We start from the raw sequence: 17,980 nt of genomic DNA, 5'->3' as shown, positions 1-17,980 counted from the left end.
AAAATTTTCCATCTGGACTAGATCAACCTCAAACGCAAGTCAAAGAAGAGGTATATGTTCCTGTGCATCCACTGGGGTCATCAGGATAGGAAGACTTTTCCAAAAACAACACAAGTTTGGTTTCATAAATTGGGCAGCAGGGAGAACAAATGCAATGAGTGATAATCGCTTATGTGCTTTGCCTTTGGTAGCTTCAGGTCCGGTCTTCCTCAGCTTTGTAAGATGAGACCTTTGTAAGATGGCTGTGGTGACAGTCAATGGACTGTCAGTTGGATTTGGCTTTAAAGTATTTTTTTCCTTTCATCTGCTCACATTCCATATTTATCTTGTTGTCATTCTCCTCTAAGTGATTTCTGGTGATACATTGCCTTTTAATGACACTTTTACTTACCCTCATTCATTTTACTCTCACAAGCTCTCTTTAAAAGGAGATTGAGATGCAGAAGCTTCATTTATTCAACATTTTAAAATCCCTATTATGTCAGGCAGTTACTGAGCTGAAAAAAACAGTCCTTTTCTTTGGAAAGCTTATGGTTATGGACAGAGACACAAGTGTATTAACAGATAATTAGCTACAGATGTAAAAATTACTGTATAAGATTTAGGTAAGGAGTATTAGGGAGGCAGGGAAGAGACGATGACCAAGGTTAGGTTATCTTCTATGAGTAGCAAGGTCTGAATAGAGATACCAGGTAGTCTGATTCTTTAACTAATACTTCTTCCATCAATAAAAATAAAGGTTACTTTTTATAAATTATTTTTTAAAAATATCTATGCTATTCTCAAAGATATTTAAAGAGGCCTACAAAAATGTACAACAAGACAAACTATTTGTACGTTGATTTTTAACCTTTCCAAAGTGGATTCATGATACTGTCTTCAAACAAACTTGACAAGTATTTTTCTTCTTTCCTTTTATTTTTCCCACACTAGACTGAACACAAGAACAACTAGGTCTATCCCATGATGTCAAGATGCTTGGAAAAGTTTGGTACCAAATTCTTACCCTCTTCCTAGCAGCTAACATGTGGAAATTGTGGGATTCCCTATAGGCCAACAGACATATGTCCCATTGCCCTTCAACTTCGTCTAATCTTGATCCACACACCCCTCCCCTCAATTCCAAGATTCTTCATTTTTCACAAGTTGTCATCAAATAGCCTTTACTGTTTACTTTATTTCTAATGTCTTTCCAGGGCAGCCTAGAGGGGTAGACAGGGTGAGGGGAGAGGTGATGAAGAGCAATTCCTTATAACAGTAGGACCCCAGGGACCATTTCATATGCAATCATTTTCATAATCCTTCACTGGACTGGCTTTAGCTACTTGGAATTTTTCTTTAAAGTTTAGTAGCACTCTAGTTTCCATTGCTTGGGATCTGGTGTCCAGGAAAGGAGCAGGAGAGGGACAGGAGGAGTGGGGAGAAGGAAGACAAGGAGAGAGGGGGACACACGCTGAGAAAGAGGAAACAAAAGTTGGGATTCGGTCTAGTAAAATCTCATGACAATTTTGTATGGGAGTTGGACATGGTACTTAATCTAGTGGACTAAATTAAACCAAATGAGAACAAGCTGTTACTGAGCTTTTTAAGTACAATGTTCAATTTTTGTTTTCCTTTACCACTTTCCTTAGAAGATAAATGCATTAAAAATAGCTCCTCTTCTCTTAAAGGAGGTGACTGTTTTATTTCCCGGTTTAGTCTTTCATCCATCTTCACTTCCTATCTGTCTCAGAGCTTTGAGAAATATGTTACTGCCTGGAAAAACCCATTTCTTCAGCTTGCCATCAGTTTTCCCATTTCATTCATTTAAGCTTCAGCCCCTTGAGTTATGGGAGGCTATTGAAGCCTTTTAACTGTCATATCAGACAAACTCCAATTCCAGTAATAAACTATGTGCTGGATTCACTTTTTACATTCATGGAAAATCATTAAAAAAAAAATGGTGTTTGGAACACTCCTCTGGCACTTCAAGCTCCATTTCTGGTATGTTTCAACACAACTCTATTTATGGATTCTTTTCCTCTTCTCACACCTCCCTTTTCCCTTCCCCCTTAAGAAAGTTGGAGAACCTGTAAGTTAAATTAATGCTTGATGTAATTTCCTGTAATACAAGGCATAGGCTCCAGCACTAACTATCGTTTCATGGAAAAACAGCTCATGGCTCCTGGATGTGGAGTTACACCCTTGAATTGTGAGTCGTGATCATTGCTGAGTGGATCACTCTGGAGCCAGAAAACAGGGTGTTAGCAGGAGAAGGGAGTTGGCAGCTGGAGGGAGAGAGCAGGCTTGCTGGAGTGAGTGCCAGAACAGTGTTTAAGAAAATCAGAAACACAGTGGGGCCAAGGGAAGGGCCAGTATGCTACGTGGACAGAAGAGAGAAGCCAGGCGAGAGCTGGACTGTTCTGGGCTAGACTTTAGCCTGCCATGTGGTGGAATATTTAATTGAACATTTAAGTTCCAATGTGATTGATAAATGAAAAATCCCAGGGTAATAATGCTTTTCAAGAGGTGATGTGAACCAGTCTTTGAGATGTCAAGCGGGCAAATAAGCTGATGAGGCAAAAGAATTCTGTCGGCTGGCTTAAAAGCAATCTGTATACATTTGTAGGTCTGTGCTTATACCTCTTTCTAAACTCATCTCTAATCTCTTAGGTCTGGAAATTAAGCCTACATGCCAGACTTTCCTGTACTGATTTACCTGTTTACCCTGACTTAGGTCAGGTCAGGTTGCTGTGTGAATAGGACTTATCTGGTGGTGGATTATTATAGTTTATATTGCTTCCTGAGTCAGCCTAAATACACATCCAGAAACATCCATATAAGTTACTGTGGTTAACTCTCCTAAATTTCCAGGGACTTTGGGTTTGAGTGGATCCAATATTTGTATAAAGGATCAAACTGGTGGGCTAGGTTTCTTTAGAAATAACCTCAAACTCCATTCTTCTGCTCTATAAGGCAAGATATAGTCACGGAATGCCTACTGTGTCCCTGTTACCCAAGCAGTAGAGAGTAATAAATCAGACCACACAGTGAGGCATGTGTACGGCTGCAAGACAGGGATAAGATGGTCACGGGGGATCCTTGGGATAGTAGTGAATCTTTAATCCATTTTAATTTACATTCTTCTCTAGAGATTGTTTGTATAATAAAGACAAAAGTGCCTCTATAAAGGGTAAGGAGTAGAAACCATGACTTTATCATTAAGGAAAAGAGAAAAGTTTCTGAAGTAATAAAGGATGGAGGAAAACTGGGAAAATAATGGATCTCTGTACAGCAAGCACAAGAACTGGTCTGCAGCATTTCAAGTGTGGAGGGGCTCTGTGCAGACTCCAGGGCGGGCTTTCTCAACCTCAGCACGACTGACACTTTGGACTGGATGCTCCTCTGCTGGGGCGGGGCGGGGGGGCGGTCTGCGTACCAGAGGGTATTGAGCAGCATCCTTGGCTTGCACCCATTAGTCGCCAGCAGCGCCTCTTCCCTTAGCTGTGGCCACTCAGGTTGTCTCCAGATGCTGCCAGTTTTCCCTTGGAGAGCAAAAGGACTACTGTTTGAGAACCAAGGCGTCAGGGCAGTTCCTAAGACTAGTCTAGAAATTCAATTAGACTTTGGCTTGATGGCATTTCAAGTAAAATAAAATGACAGCCAAAACATGGTGGAAAAGGCGCAGGTTTTAAAGTCAAGAGAATAAGGATTTGAAGCTAAGTTTATCTTATCTAAGTTACAGTTTATTAAATGAGAGGCACTGGGGATTAAAGAATTGAGTAGGAGAAAAAAGGGACCGCGACAAATGTTCAGTATTAAAAAGGGGATTCTCTTTTAAAAAGAAGAGTTCCATTCTTGTGTTTCCAAAAGAATGTTTGCATGTGTGTGCGTGTGTGTGTGTGTGTGCGTGTGTGTGTATAGCTTACCTGAGCTTTTAGAGTATAAACTCATTCATAAAGTGAATTGCTTAAGTCTCCTAGTTTGTTTGGATTATGAATCAATGGTAGATATATGGTACCTACCATGTACTATGCACTGTGATAGGCCCTAGGGATTCAATGGTTGGAAAACAGATCTGGTCCTTACCTTCCTGTTAACCCTAATAACCTTCCTGTGGGCTATAGATATTGTTTAGCAAAACCTGGGAAGTTCATGGACTGGGTGTAGCACATATGGGTGTTGGGAAAGGCAATCTGCATGGGCTCTAATTGTTCCTGCATATCCTTTTTAATTTTGCCAAGAATGCAAGACCTTGATCCATCTTCACTAGGGCCATATCTCAGGATTATGTCTGCAGCAAGCAGCCTTCACAGATGAGACAATGTGTCCCTCTAGGACAAGGAGTGGCCTTGCTTACTGTTTGCTATAAAACAAGTTCCCAGTCTCCTATAAAGCTATTCACTGTGTGCCTGGCATTCACCTGGGTGTCTACATGTTGCCCCCCCTGGGATCTGGGACAAGGGGACCTGACACAACATGGTGCTCAGGCTGCTTGCTGTGCTGAGATTAGTTCAGTCCTTTGCTTCTGACCCAGGAGCCTTGTTTCCTTCCAACAGTCATTTAAACATCAGTAATAGGTTAACGTTGAGCATTAGTAAGGCTAACTTACTGCCTTATAAAGAGAGTAAAGTCAGATCCCAGACCTTGATAATGGGGTCCAGTATACAGGGGCTTTAAAACATCAGCAAGAAAAAGAAGTTTCTGGAGTGAACATGAAAAGAGATCCCCATGCTTCCTTTGGTGCAACAAGATTAAGGAGTAGCCGGTCCCAAATGAAGCACTAGAGCATGGCTCCAGGTGTGAGCTCTTTAAGAAAAAGCATGAAAAGAGGTTCCTGGATGTGCTTACACATAAAGAAGAAGATTTACATTTCTGATGGACTGTTTGAGGATGAAGTATTCCTAGACTTCAAGAGAGTAAGAATTCTCAGTTCACTGGAACAATTCAACCTTAGAACAAAGACCACATTAAAGATGTTACCATCTCAACTAAGTCTCTGGGTACAGATGGCTTCCAGTTAGTTCCTGTGAGTTGAGAGAGAGAGAAACAGGGATATAATGAAGTCAGGATTAAGGACCATATCTAAAAAACAGTTCTGAGAGTACATGAAAATGACTGGCAGCAAATAGATTAGAAAACTAATACATTTTTGAGGGAATTGTATTGTCAAATATATCTAGATAAGATATCTAGATAAACCTAGCCTCAAAAGGCCTATGACTATTTAGTGAGTCTTGAAGCAATCCCCAAGAAGAAATTGTGTGTAAAACCTATGCAGTCCTCAAGGAAGACATCCATCCACACTTAATTCAGGTGTGTCAATGGAAAAGAATAGAATAAGGAAGAATTTCCCAGAGGACAGAATAAAGAGACATGGAAAACAGTGGACAAAGGAGTTCTTTCCAAAGAACAGAATCAGGGTCTAAGCAAGAATATGCTAATACCTAGGAGCTGAAATCCCACCCACCAGATTCCATAATTGCTACATGCCAATGACTGCTCCGTGCCTTCTGCTCTTTAGCTTTCCTGCTCTTTCATTGTCTATCGAGTGTGCGTACTGGGGGAATGAGGGCAACAAACTACTTGCATTTTTAGGTCATGTGTTCTTAGACCTTGAAGAGTCATAACTGAACCCGACAGCAGACTGTGTATTATCTGAAAATCTTGTTCTTTGATGAGGAAATAGGGACCGCTAGGGCTGCATGGTTGTGCCCTAGTAGAAGGACTGATGATGTTTTATCTGTGGGAAGAAGAGTGAAATACACATTGGGATGACAGAGGCAGCAACATGTTCACTAAAACCCAACTCACTTTTAAAGTGTATGCTTTGAATTCTGACAAATAGGCAATGAATGAAAATTATGCATACCACTGCCAACCTATCTTATAGAAATGTTTCTCTAGCATGCCTGCAGATATAAAGAATCAGACAGGAAACTCTAAGGCCCAGAAGAGAGAGGAGCACCAAGGTGGAAGGAGCAGGAGTTCCTGATTCACCTCAGAAAGGGTCTCTCACCAATTAGGAACACCTACACAGAATTTCTTACTGTTAAGAAATAAACTTCTGCTGTGTTAAACCACTGAAATTTGAAGTTTTCTTTGCTATGTGTGCTAAATCGCTTCAGTTGTGTCTGACTCTTTGCCACGCTATAGACTATAGCCCACAAGTCTCCTCTGTCCATGGGATTCTCCAGGCAAGAATACTGGAGGGGGTTGCCATTTCCTACTCCAGGGGATCTTCCCGGCCCAGGGATGGAACCTGGGTCTCCTGTGGCTCCTGCCTGCGGACAGATTCCTTACTGCTGAGCTGCTAGTAAGCTTAGAGGGGGATAGTGCAGCAATTATTACTAATACCAGAGAAAACAAAAAAGTTGTACTTAAAAGAAATTATAATCTTAGTATAATATAGTTTAGCATGAATAATACTTGCATACTTGTAATAATGTAAATACTAATTATGGATTTAATAAAAATTTATGCTATAATTTCTTGAGAGAATAAGTGATAAAAGAGAAGGAAAGAGGAGATGGAGAGAAGAAGTGAGAGTGTGGCAAGAGAAGAGTGAAGTGAAAGTGAAAGGGTTAGTCACTCGCTCAGTCATGTCTGATTCTTTGGGACCCCATGGACTGTAGCCCGCCAGGCTCCTCTGTCCATGGAATTCTCCAGGCAAGAATACTGGAGTATGTTGCCATTCCCTTCTCCAGAGGATCTGAGTATAAAAGAGTTAAATACTCATCTTCCAAAGTTGGAAATCTAAAATGGAAAGATCCAGAAATAGCATGCTATTTAGAAAGATGGAGACAAATATCAGAGCAAATATCTTTAAGAGTGGGGAGAGGAGAGCAGGGAAGAATCAGAGGCGGCATTTTGCACTAGAAGCTTTGTAGGACTGTTTGTTAAAATTATGTATGTTACAACTTTGATAAACATCAAAAGGATATAAAAGAAAAAGAGTAGAACCTGAAAAAAAAGTCGCCGCAAAGTAAAAGCCATTGAGGTTGGAGAAAAGCTGTAGACTGTGGTATTCTAGAAACCAAAAAGAGAGCATGTTTTGAGAAGAGGATGTTAACAGAGCACAAAATGCTATTAAGATGGTAAGAAGACTGAAAATCGCCCACTGGATTTAGCCTTAGTGATGACCTCAGTGAGAGAAGTTTCAGTGTGGTAGGGTGCGTCTGTTGCTTCTCCTGCATTGGCAGGCAGATTCCTTATCACTGCGCCACCTGGGAAGCCCTAAAGTGGGGGGCAAGAGGGAGGTAAAAAAATGGGTGAGTGCCTTTGAAACTGCTTTAGAAAAAGCTAAACTCTATGTATATAACATGATTTAGAGTATTCATTTTCTAAGATCCATGATCGATTTCTGCATTTAAACCTCACATAGGTGTGCAAAAAGGGAAGAGAAGATAAATGAGCTTACTTAACATTTACACAAATCTTCTGCCATACTTCTTAAATGTAGAATTAAGGAGTTTTCTACAGTCTTAGGCAAAACCACAATTTGAGGCCCAAGCTGCCTAGAAAACTGGGTTTGAATGTCACATGGCTTCTGGTATGAATCTTTACTAGGTCTTTCCTTCAAGCAATTATTTCTTTTATTTTCTATTTAAAGGAAGGCAAGATAGAGTTACATGGAACGCACTCAATAAAATATGACTAGATACCAAACACATCATCCATCTTCTCAGTAATTTGTCCTTATGAGTATTAGCTCTGATTGCTTTTCTTAGTAAAAAAGATTTTCAAATCTCTTTCTAAATTTTACACATACATCTGGGAAGCAGAAAGTTGGAAACAGATGCTTGACATGGAAAGAAAGAAACTTAAAAAATTCAAAGAAGAAGGTTTGCATATTTTCATAAAGAATAAAAAGTAGATCATAAGTCCTTTTAGTACTGTTATAAAATATGATGCATTTCTCATTGTTTTAAACACATTAAGGGATACACATTTTTAACTAAAATAGGGTTACTCACCATTTGCAAGGATAGAAAAGTATGAAGGATTTACTTTTTAAAGAAAGTAAAACACAGGTTTATGTTAAGGGAGACTATAAAGGTAATTGTCCTGGTTTAAAAGGTAAAATATTAAGAAGAGAGCTTTTTCAAAATGAACCTGAAGAAGTAAGACAAGCAATTTTGGAGACCTAACTGGGATGAATGTCTATCTCTCCAGGTGGCCTGTCCCCTTAAGACAAATATTCTAAATTTTCTTGCTTTGGGTAACTTGTCTTTACTTAGACACCCTGAGAATCACTTTCCCATATTTACCTTCAGGAAAAGTCCTACATTAGCTGTGCTCCTGGGATAACTGTCCCATAAATTCTAGTCCAATCTGAATGAGCACTCATGATGTTTCAGGAACAAAATAAGTTCCTTACATTCATATTGTCATTGAATTTTATTAAATTACCCCCAACTAATTAGGTACCACCATGCTCATTTTTTAGTTAAGGAGTGCAAGGCAAAAGAGTTTGCAAGACTCTGTGAAAGTCAGAGTGTTTGTAAATGTTAGAACCAGGATTCAAATCAGGCCTGGGGCTCGGAAGCCTTGTGGGCCAGAGCATCCTCAGTGCCTCCAGGCGTTGAGCCTTCCCTTCGCTCCTGTGTGGTCCATGTGTCTACGATCTCCATCTTGGAAGACGGCAACTGCCACCAACCATGCTTCATGTCTTTTCCACATCTCTACTCCAACACTTGACTCTACATCCCAAAACTCTTTTGTGAAAAGAGTAACATGAGTGTATACTCTCCCTTCATCCACTCCCTAAAGGACTATGGAGGTCCCATGCTCTTCCGGAAATATGATCTTGCCCATTCAAGTGTACGGTGTCCAGCTCTTGCTTGTTATTGTCAGTTGGATTACGTTCCTCTCAAAATTCATATGTTGAAGTTTTACCTTCCAGTACCTTGATTGTGTTCTTATTTGGAGATAGTCTTTACAGAGGTTGCAACAAGATTAGTCTTTATAGAAGTGAAAACAATATTAGAGTGGGCCCCAATCAGATAGGACTCGTGTCCTTATTGCTCAGTTATGTCTGACTCTTTGTGACTACATGGACTGCAACACACCAGGCCTCCCTGTCCATTGCCAACTCCCGGAGCTTGCTGAAACTCATGTCCATCGAGTTAGTGTGATGTCATCCAACCATCTCATCCTCTGTCATCCCCTTCTCCTCCTGCCCTCAATCCCAGCATCAGGGTCTTTTCAAAAGAGTCAGTTCTTCACATCAGGTAGCCAAAGAATTGGAGTTTCAGCTTCAGCATCAGTCCTTCCAATGAATATTCAGGACTGATTTCCTTTAGGAGGGACTGGTTGGATCTCCTTGCTGTCCAAGGAACTCCCAAGAGTCTTCTCCAAAATCGCAGTTCAAAAGCATCAATTCTACAGTGTTCAGCTTTCTTTATAGTCCAACTCTCACATCCATACGTGACTCCTGGAAAAATCAAAGCTTTGACTAGATAGACCTTTGTTAGCAAAGTAATGTCTCTGCTTTTTAATATGCTGCCTAGGTTTGTCATAGCTTTTCTTCTAAGGAGCAAGTGTCTTTTAATTTCATGGCTGCAGTCACCATCAGCAGTGATTTTAGAGCCCCCCAAAATAAAGTCTGCCACTGTTTCCACTGTTTCCCCATCTATTTGCCATGAAGTGATGGGACCGGATGCCATGATCTTAGCTTTCTGAATGTTGAGCTTTAAGCCAACTTTTTCACTCTCTTCTTTCACTTTCATCAAGAGGCTCTTTAGTTCTTCTTCACTTTCTGCCATAAGTGTGGTGTCATCTGCATATCTGAGGTTATTGATATTTCTCCCATCAATCTTGATTCCATCTTGTCCTTATAGAAAGGAATATTTGAACACAGGTATGGATATAAGCAAGACTATGTCAAAATGAGGGCAGAGATCAAGGTGATGTGTCTCTCAGGCAAGGATAGTCAGAGATTGCCAGCAAATCACCAAATGGTAAGAGAGGATTATGAACAGATTTTTTTCAGAAACTTCAGAAGGAAGTAACCCTTGACACCTTGATCTCAGACTAAGCCACCCAATTTACAGTACTTTGTTACTGTGTGTGTGTGCATGCTAAATCACTTCAATCATGTCCAACTCTTTGTGACCCTATGAACTGTAGCCCTCTAGGCTCCTCTGTCCATGGGATTCTCCAGGTGAGAATACTGGAGTGGGTTGCCATGACCTCTTCAAGGGGATCCTCACAACCCAGGGATCGAACCTGTGTCTCTTATATCTCCTGCATTGACAGGTGAGTTCTTTACCACTGGTGCCACCTGGGGCCCTAGAAAATAAATTATACCTGTCCAAATCACCGCCACTATCGTTAAGTCTGTGACGTTAAGAGAGGAGCCACTGACTCTTCATCCAAGCGCTCTCTGCTGGTCACACTCCCTGCCTTTCTGCTCATCTCCTCCTCCTCTGTGCTTCTCGTTTAGACACAAGGCATTCAAGACCTGCTATGTCTTCTACCTTGCCTGGTGCCCTGGAGAGAATCTGTCTATGCAGTTCTGGCCCTTTCCCAGAGACTGTGTTGTGTGTGTGTGTGTGTGTGTTGAGGGTGGAGGGTGGAAGGGCTAAGTAGGAAATAGCTGAGTGCTCCCTGGAGTGCATTTCTCACTGTGCGTGGGTGCTAAGTCACTTCAGTCATGTCTGACTGTTTGTGCCCCCATGGACTGTAGCCCGCCAGACTCCTCTGTCCATGGGATTCTCCAGGCAAGAATACTGGAGAGGGTTGCCATGCCCTCCTCCAGGGGAATCTTCCTGACCCAGGGTTAGAAGTTGCTTCTTTTATGTCTCCTGCATTGGCAGTGGGGTTCTTTACCCCGCTTTTACTTGGGAACCTGGCATTCCCCATCACATTCTGTAATTTCAGTGGGACTGGAGTTTGGTCTTGAACCCTATTCAGCTTCACTGAGGCTCTGACTACCAATGCAGTATTAACATATATAGCAGGGACATCAGGGGCCTTCCAGCCCGGAACCCTCATATGATAGATGAAAAAACTGAGAAAAGCAGGACTGGGAGGAGGGTTCTGGCTTCCTAAAGCCATAACCCTGTTCTGTTTTGGAGATTATGACTGTCTTTTGACTAAAAGCTGGGCCTGCTGCTTGCGGGGCTTGGTTCCACTAATTCTTGGTCTATTCCTTGATCAGGTTTAACAGCAGTTTGGAATATCAGCACCATCTCCAGGTTTCTGAAATCTTGTTGCTCTTGCAAGCTGTGGCCCACTTCACAGCTTCTGAAGGGGGAGTCATGCTGAAAACCACTACCTCCGAGTCACTTTGTACATTTTCTCTGGTCAGATCACGTGGCCATGCCCCTGCTCTCCTGATCCATTCAGTTCATTATGTCATAAGTATTCAGAGGCCCCCTGTCATTTCAGTCCATCAAGAGTTTATGTTCTCTGAGAGAGTATGAGATGGACTACTTCCCTATTACACTTAATGTGAAAAAATGCCAGTAGAAATAAAAGAGCTCATACATCTAAATGATTTAAATTAAGTAAAATAAAATTTTCTACTCTTTTGAATTAGGCCATTAAAACCATAGCTTAGTCTAAGTAGAGTATTAATGAGCAATATCACAAGGAGAGTATTAATTTTGCATTTCCTGACATAAAAATTTAAAACATGCAATTTTAGCTTTGCTTTAGGTAATATTTTATATTCTCTTGACTTTTATTTGGGGATACCAGAAATTAGGGTAAAAAATGGGATAGTTCAAAATCAGATGTACTGAGTCCTTATTTTGAGATAGGCTACCCTCTCATGTCATGGTATATTGGATGCTTAAAATGGATGTAGATCAAATGGCATTTCACATCAAAGCATCAGCAGAGGAGGTGTAAATGAAACATCTTTTACAGCTGTTGGTTTAATAAATTCAACATTTTAAGTTTAATGAAGAATGGCTTAATAAAGATAGCCAAGGGTACCAAGATTGTGTGGCTTCCTCTAAGCAACTGGGACCTCTAGCAATTGGGTAGTGTTGGTTTAGTCTCTAAGAGTTATCCTACTCTTCTGCGATCCTATGGATTATAGCCGGTCTGGCTACTCTGTCCACGGAAGTTCCCAGGTAAGAATACTGGAGTGGGTTTCTATTTCCTCTTTGGGGGATCTTCCTGACCCAGGGATCAAACCCATGTCTCCTGCATTGTAGGCAGATTCTTTACCACTGAGCTACCAGGGAAGCTGCATAGCCTATTGACATCCTAGCATTAATGGGGTCCTAAAGTTTGTACAGTGGGGCATGCCTGCACTAGGGCAGCTCTCCTGATTCAATAAGTTATTTGTAAGACTCTGAATCTAAGCTCTACAGAGCTCTGGAAAGTCCTTGAGCCTGTGGGAAGACTGTCCATACCAGTACGGCTGCTTTGAGAAGGCTCATGGTTTTCCTTTGGCTTTAGACACCACTAATCACATCAAATCAGAGGTGTATGATTACACACCAGAAGCCTTTCCAGCCACCGGAGGACCCCAGTCTGGCAATTGCCATCTTGGAACAATAGCCATGTCCTTTAATCAGGCAATCCAATTAGCCACACACAAATGAGGAAGTCGATGTACCTAAAGCAATTTGTCTGCAAAAAATTTAAAACCTCCCATATGAATTTGCAATCAAGGAAAACCTTCTTCCTTCTCATTTATTTTTTAAACTGAAAGTTGGACACAGGACAGAATAAGGCAAACGTTTTCAACTTTGAGAATTGCCTCAGAGATTCTAAAGTATCAGCTAACGTTTTGTTGGAAAAAGTTGTGAGTGTGAGGGTAAGATTGGTAGTTTAATTGCATCATGTTCCCTAACAAGAGATGGCAAATATTGTATTTGATAAAAAATAGAGGATGTCTTATTTCCATTGTTATCTAGTCTTGCAATGAAAGAGTGCTTGTCATAGCCTGCAGCACTGTCAGTCACAAAGGAGCAAAGATAATCCTCATTTTCCTGATCTCTGCAGTACCCAGCTTCTCTGAGAGCAAAACGGTAACCAGGAGCCTTCAAAGCAGAGCACTGATACTTGCTTATTTTTCTGTTTAACCCATGCATTGTTCTTTACCATGCACAAATCACCTTGAATTCTCCCATATCCTGCCCTTCATCAGAAGGGAAATTCTACTGCTTTACAGAGTTTCCCTACTAGGTTTACATAGTGTTAGAGATGGAAGAGTTCTGAGAGTCAAGTCCAGACTATTTTATAAATGAATATTCTGTGGTCCAGGAGGTAAAGTGATGTGTTTAGGATTACACAACTAGTTATTAGAAGACTAGGGATTAACTTTCAGAATGCCTGTCGCCATAGCCTGTGCTTTAATTGTGAACCAATTGGATAAGAAAATTCTAGGACTTGTTTTAACAGACATCTGTATGAAGTATAAAGAACGGTTTTGAAAGGTCCTAGGCAGGATGGCATCATAATCTTAGGGAGATCTTTGGAAAGCAGAGAAAAAATGTGATTTCCTCACTTAGGTAATCAAGGTGTAGCTTGCATGTGTGTTTCAGCAGGAAAGGGAACCAAGTTCGGAAGTGTCTGGCATGGAGAAGAGGGAAGGAGTGTGTGTAGTGCTGGAAACCCATGTCAATCTTGGGATAAAAGTGTGAGATTCTTAGAGTAGACTCCATCTCCTGATAGGACTGAGTCACGTATAGTGACCAGGAAGCTTTTCTGAGGCAAGCTGTGGTTTGTATGAAATATCTACACACCGAACACCCCAAAACAAAAAGATATACACCCTATAATTATGTGGTATCAGATTTTATCAATTAGGCTAAATCTCAGAACTATGCTTCTCACAGTTCCCATACCTGTATCATTCTAAGCTAGAGCTGATCAAGAGAAACTTGTATGATATTGGGAAAGCAGAAATGAAACAGAAACTAATACTTATGGAAGGTCATTAGGGTCACATACTGTGACTATCAAGCAAAAGGTGCCCAGTAAGCCCCAGCTTCTTCTTTTTCTCAGCTCTACATCCAGTTCATCATCTGACACCTGGCGATATTGACCAATAGTGACCCGGTGATGGCCATGAAGTAGTTGACTACAGACCCACAGAGGTCACCACTCCACTGAGGCAGTGATTGTTTTCATGCTCTGTCCGTGAGGTCTCCCATCAAGGTCACATTCTGCTGGCCAGATATACTTTCATCTCCTCTATCTCCTTCTCCTCCATCTTCCCCTCTCTAGTGCAGATGTTGAAGGCTGTGAATATATTGTGGAGATGATTGTGTGAACAATCTGTACTTTCCATTCAATTTTGCTGTGAGACTAAAACTGCTGTAAGAAATAATGTCTGTATATAAAATTAAGAAAAGTTGGTCATTATGTAGATTTTTTTATTTTATTTTTTTTATTAGTTGGAGGCCAATCACTTCACAACATTTCAGTGGGTTTTGTCATACATTGATATGAATCAGCCATGGATTTACACGTATTCCCCATCCCAATCACCGCTCCCACCTCCCTCTCTACCCGATTCCCCCGGATCCTCCCAGTGCACCAGGCTGGAGCACCTGTCTCATGCATCCCACCTGGGCTGGTGATCTGTTTCACCATAGATAGTATACATGCTGTTCTTTTGAAATATCCCACCCTCACATTCTCCCACAGAGTTCAAAAGTCTGTTCTGTACTTCTGTGTCTCTTTTTCTGTTTTGCATATAGGGTTATCGTTACCATCTTTCTAAATTCCATATATATGTGTTAGTATGCTGTAATGTTCTTTATCTTTCTGGCTTACTTCACTCTGTATAAGGGGCTCCAGCTTCATCCATCTCATTAGGACTGGTTCAAATGAATTCTTTTTAATGGCTGAGTAATATTCCATGGTGTATATGTACCACAGCTTCCTTATCCATTCATCTGCTGATGGGCATCTAGGTTGCTTCCATGTCCTGGCTATTATAAACAGTGCTGCGATGAACATTGGGGTGCACGTGTCTCTTTCAGATCTGGTTTCCTCAGTGTGTATGCCCAGAAGTGGGATTGCTGGGTCATATGGCAGTTCTATTTCCAGTTTTTTAAGAAATCTCCACACTGTTCTCCATAGCGGCTGTACTAGTTTGCATTCCCACCAACAGTGTAAGACGGTTCCCTTTTCTCCTCACCCTCTCCAGCATTTATTGCTTGTAGACTTTTGGATAGCAGCCATCCTGACTGGCATGTAATGGTACCTCATTGTGGTTTTGATTTGCATTTCTCTGATAATGAGTGATGTTGAGCATCTTTTCATGTGTTTGTTAGCCATCTGTATGTCTTCTTTGGAGAAATGTCTGTTTAGTTCTTTGGCCCATTTTTTGATTGGGTCATTTATTTTTCTGGAATTGAGCTGCAGGAGTTGCTTGTATATTTTTGAGATTAATCCTTTGTCTGTTTCTTCATTTGCTATTATTTTCTCCCAATCTGAGGGCTGTCTTTTCACCTTACTTATAGTTTCCTTTGTAGTGCAAAAGCTTTTAAGTTTCATTAGGTCCCATTTGTTTAGTTTTGCTTTTATTTCCAATATTCTGGGGGGTGGGTCATAGAGGATCTTGCTGTGATTTATGTCGGAGAGTGTTTTGCCTATGTTCTCCTCTAGGAGTTTTATAGTTTCTGGTCTTACATGTAGATCTTTAATCCATTTTGAGTTTATTTTTGTGTATGGTGTTAGAAAGTGTTCTAGTTTCATTCTTTTACAAGTGGTTGACCAGTTTTCCCAGCACCACTTGTTAAAGAGGTTGTCTTTTTTCCATTGTATATCCTTGCCTCCTTTGTCAAAGATAAGGTGTCCATAGGTTCGTGGATTTATCTCTGGGCTTTCTATTCTCATTATGTAGATTTTAAAGTTATAAAATAGAGAATAGAAATTAGGCAGAGATAATCATTGTTGATGCATGCTAAGTCACCTCAGTCATGTCCAACTCTTTGCGACTCTATGGACTATAGCCTGCCAGGCTCCTCTTTCCATATGATTCTCCAGGCAAGAATACTGGAGCGGGTTGCCATGCCCTCCTCTAGGGGATTTTCTTGACCCAGGGATAGAGCCCAAATCTCCTATGGCTCCTGCATTGCAGATGGATTCTTTACCACTGAACCACTAGAGAAGGCCAATCACTGTTGCTATCTTGGGGTATTTCCATCAAGTCTATTTTCTATCCCTTCCTACTCCTATTTTTGTTTATGGTGTTTTTGTTTTACTTTTCACAAATTGGGGTCAGACTGTACATTCTCTTTAACATCCTTCCTTTTTAATTTAATACTGACTATTTTGATATCCTTAAACATACTTTAAAAGAGTGCTTGCTCATATGACATGGCATAATTCACTTAAGCAATTCCCTGTGGTTGGACATTTAGGCTGTTTCCTTTTCTCCTTTTGCTATTATAAACAATGTTATAATAAACATCCTTTTCCATAAATATGTCTTTTGTCATATCTTTGGATAAGTCCTGGGAAATGGAATTTCTGAGAAAAAATGTGATATTTTAAAGACTCTTCATATGTTGCCTTCTACAAAGGTTGCATCTAGCTATACTTTAATCAGCAATGTGTACAAGAGCCAGTTTTTGGCCAATTTATTGAAATTATTTGAAATTACAAATTGTTAGTTAGTGGACTATATTTACCTTAGCTTTATCATGGTGGTATAAAACACTGGAAAAACAAAGCAAAAATAATTTCTCAAACTCTAGAAGAAAGAAGAATCAGACATATACTAATAATGGCCACTATTATTGTAAAATACTTTCATAATGGTCTTAAGTAGAGTATGTCATAGTAGGAAGATTGGCTACAACTTCAGAGGTTGGAGTTAAGGAGGGTGAGAAGGGAGGGGAATTACTGATGAGTGTTCAGAAAAATCTGGAGTATCACAAGCATTTCAGAGTTCTAATTTCAGATGCAAAGGTGTCACGCTAAGGACTGTGTACATTGAGCCCAGAAAAGTGAAGATGGAACAGGTATGTTATATGATCCTTAGTCATCTAAGGGGTTTTAATATGGCGGAGATATTGGAAGAGATTCTGGCCAGACTACAGATCTAGAATCTGTAGAGAAAGCACAAGGAGATGAATCACTTCAAAGCCAGGAGAGCCCTTTCTAACAAGCAGAGCCATTTCTGAATGGAATGAACTTTCTATGTGACTCAGAGTTCTTCGTCAAAGGAGGCTTAGTGCAGAGGACAGGTGACTAAGGGGTCTCTGGTTAGCATGGAGATTGGGCTGGTTCGGTCTATGGGTTGTCTTAGCCAAAGAAGACTGGAATATTGGGAAGGAAAGAATATTTTATTTAGGAAAATGAACTTTGTCTCAAAGCATGAAAAGTTGGGTCATCTGTACATATGAGAAAGCTTGAATTAATAATATGAACTGCTAATGGATGTGATGACAACTAGCATTAATATTTTATGCTTATTACTTTTGAGACACTGTTTTAAATTTACTATGAACATTGTCTCATTTTATTCTCAACCCTTGGTGATATGGCAAATAGAAATATTGCCCATTCCCCCTCCATGATGTCCAAGTCCCAATCCTGAAACCTGACAATATGTTCATTTGTGTGGCAAAGGGAGCCTTATAGCTGTGGTTAAGTTAAAGATCCTACATGGGGAGATTAACCTAGGTTATCTAGGTGAGCCAACATAATAACCAGAGACCTATAAATCAAAGAGGGGGGCAGGAGGGTCAGAATCAGATCAGAAGATGCAACAACAAAAGCAGAGGTCAGAGTGACATGTTTGCAGTTTTGAAGATGGGAGAAGGCCATGAACTGAGGTATCAGGCAGCTTCTTTAACAGAAGTGAGGAAATGCCCTCTCCCCTCAAGCCTACGGAGGAAATGCAGCCCTGATGACTCTCTGTAGCCAGGTCACACCGTTTTCTGACCTCTGACCTTGAGAACCATAGGATAATAAGTCACTAAGTTTGTGGTCATTCATGATAGCAGCAATAGAAACCTAATCCAGGTGGTTGCTATGACCTTCCAGTTTTCAGATGAAGAAGAGGAGGCACAGATAG

Source organism: Dama dama, chromosome 8 (genome assembly GCF_033118175.1).
Source record: "Dama dama isolate Ldn47 chromosome 8, ASM3311817v1, whole genome shotgun sequence".
In the NCBI taxonomy this organism is placed as follows: domain Eukaryota; kingdom Metazoa; phylum Chordata; class Mammalia; order Artiodactyla; family Cervidae; genus Dama; species Dama dama.
Note: the sequence above shows the minus strand (reverse complement) of the source record.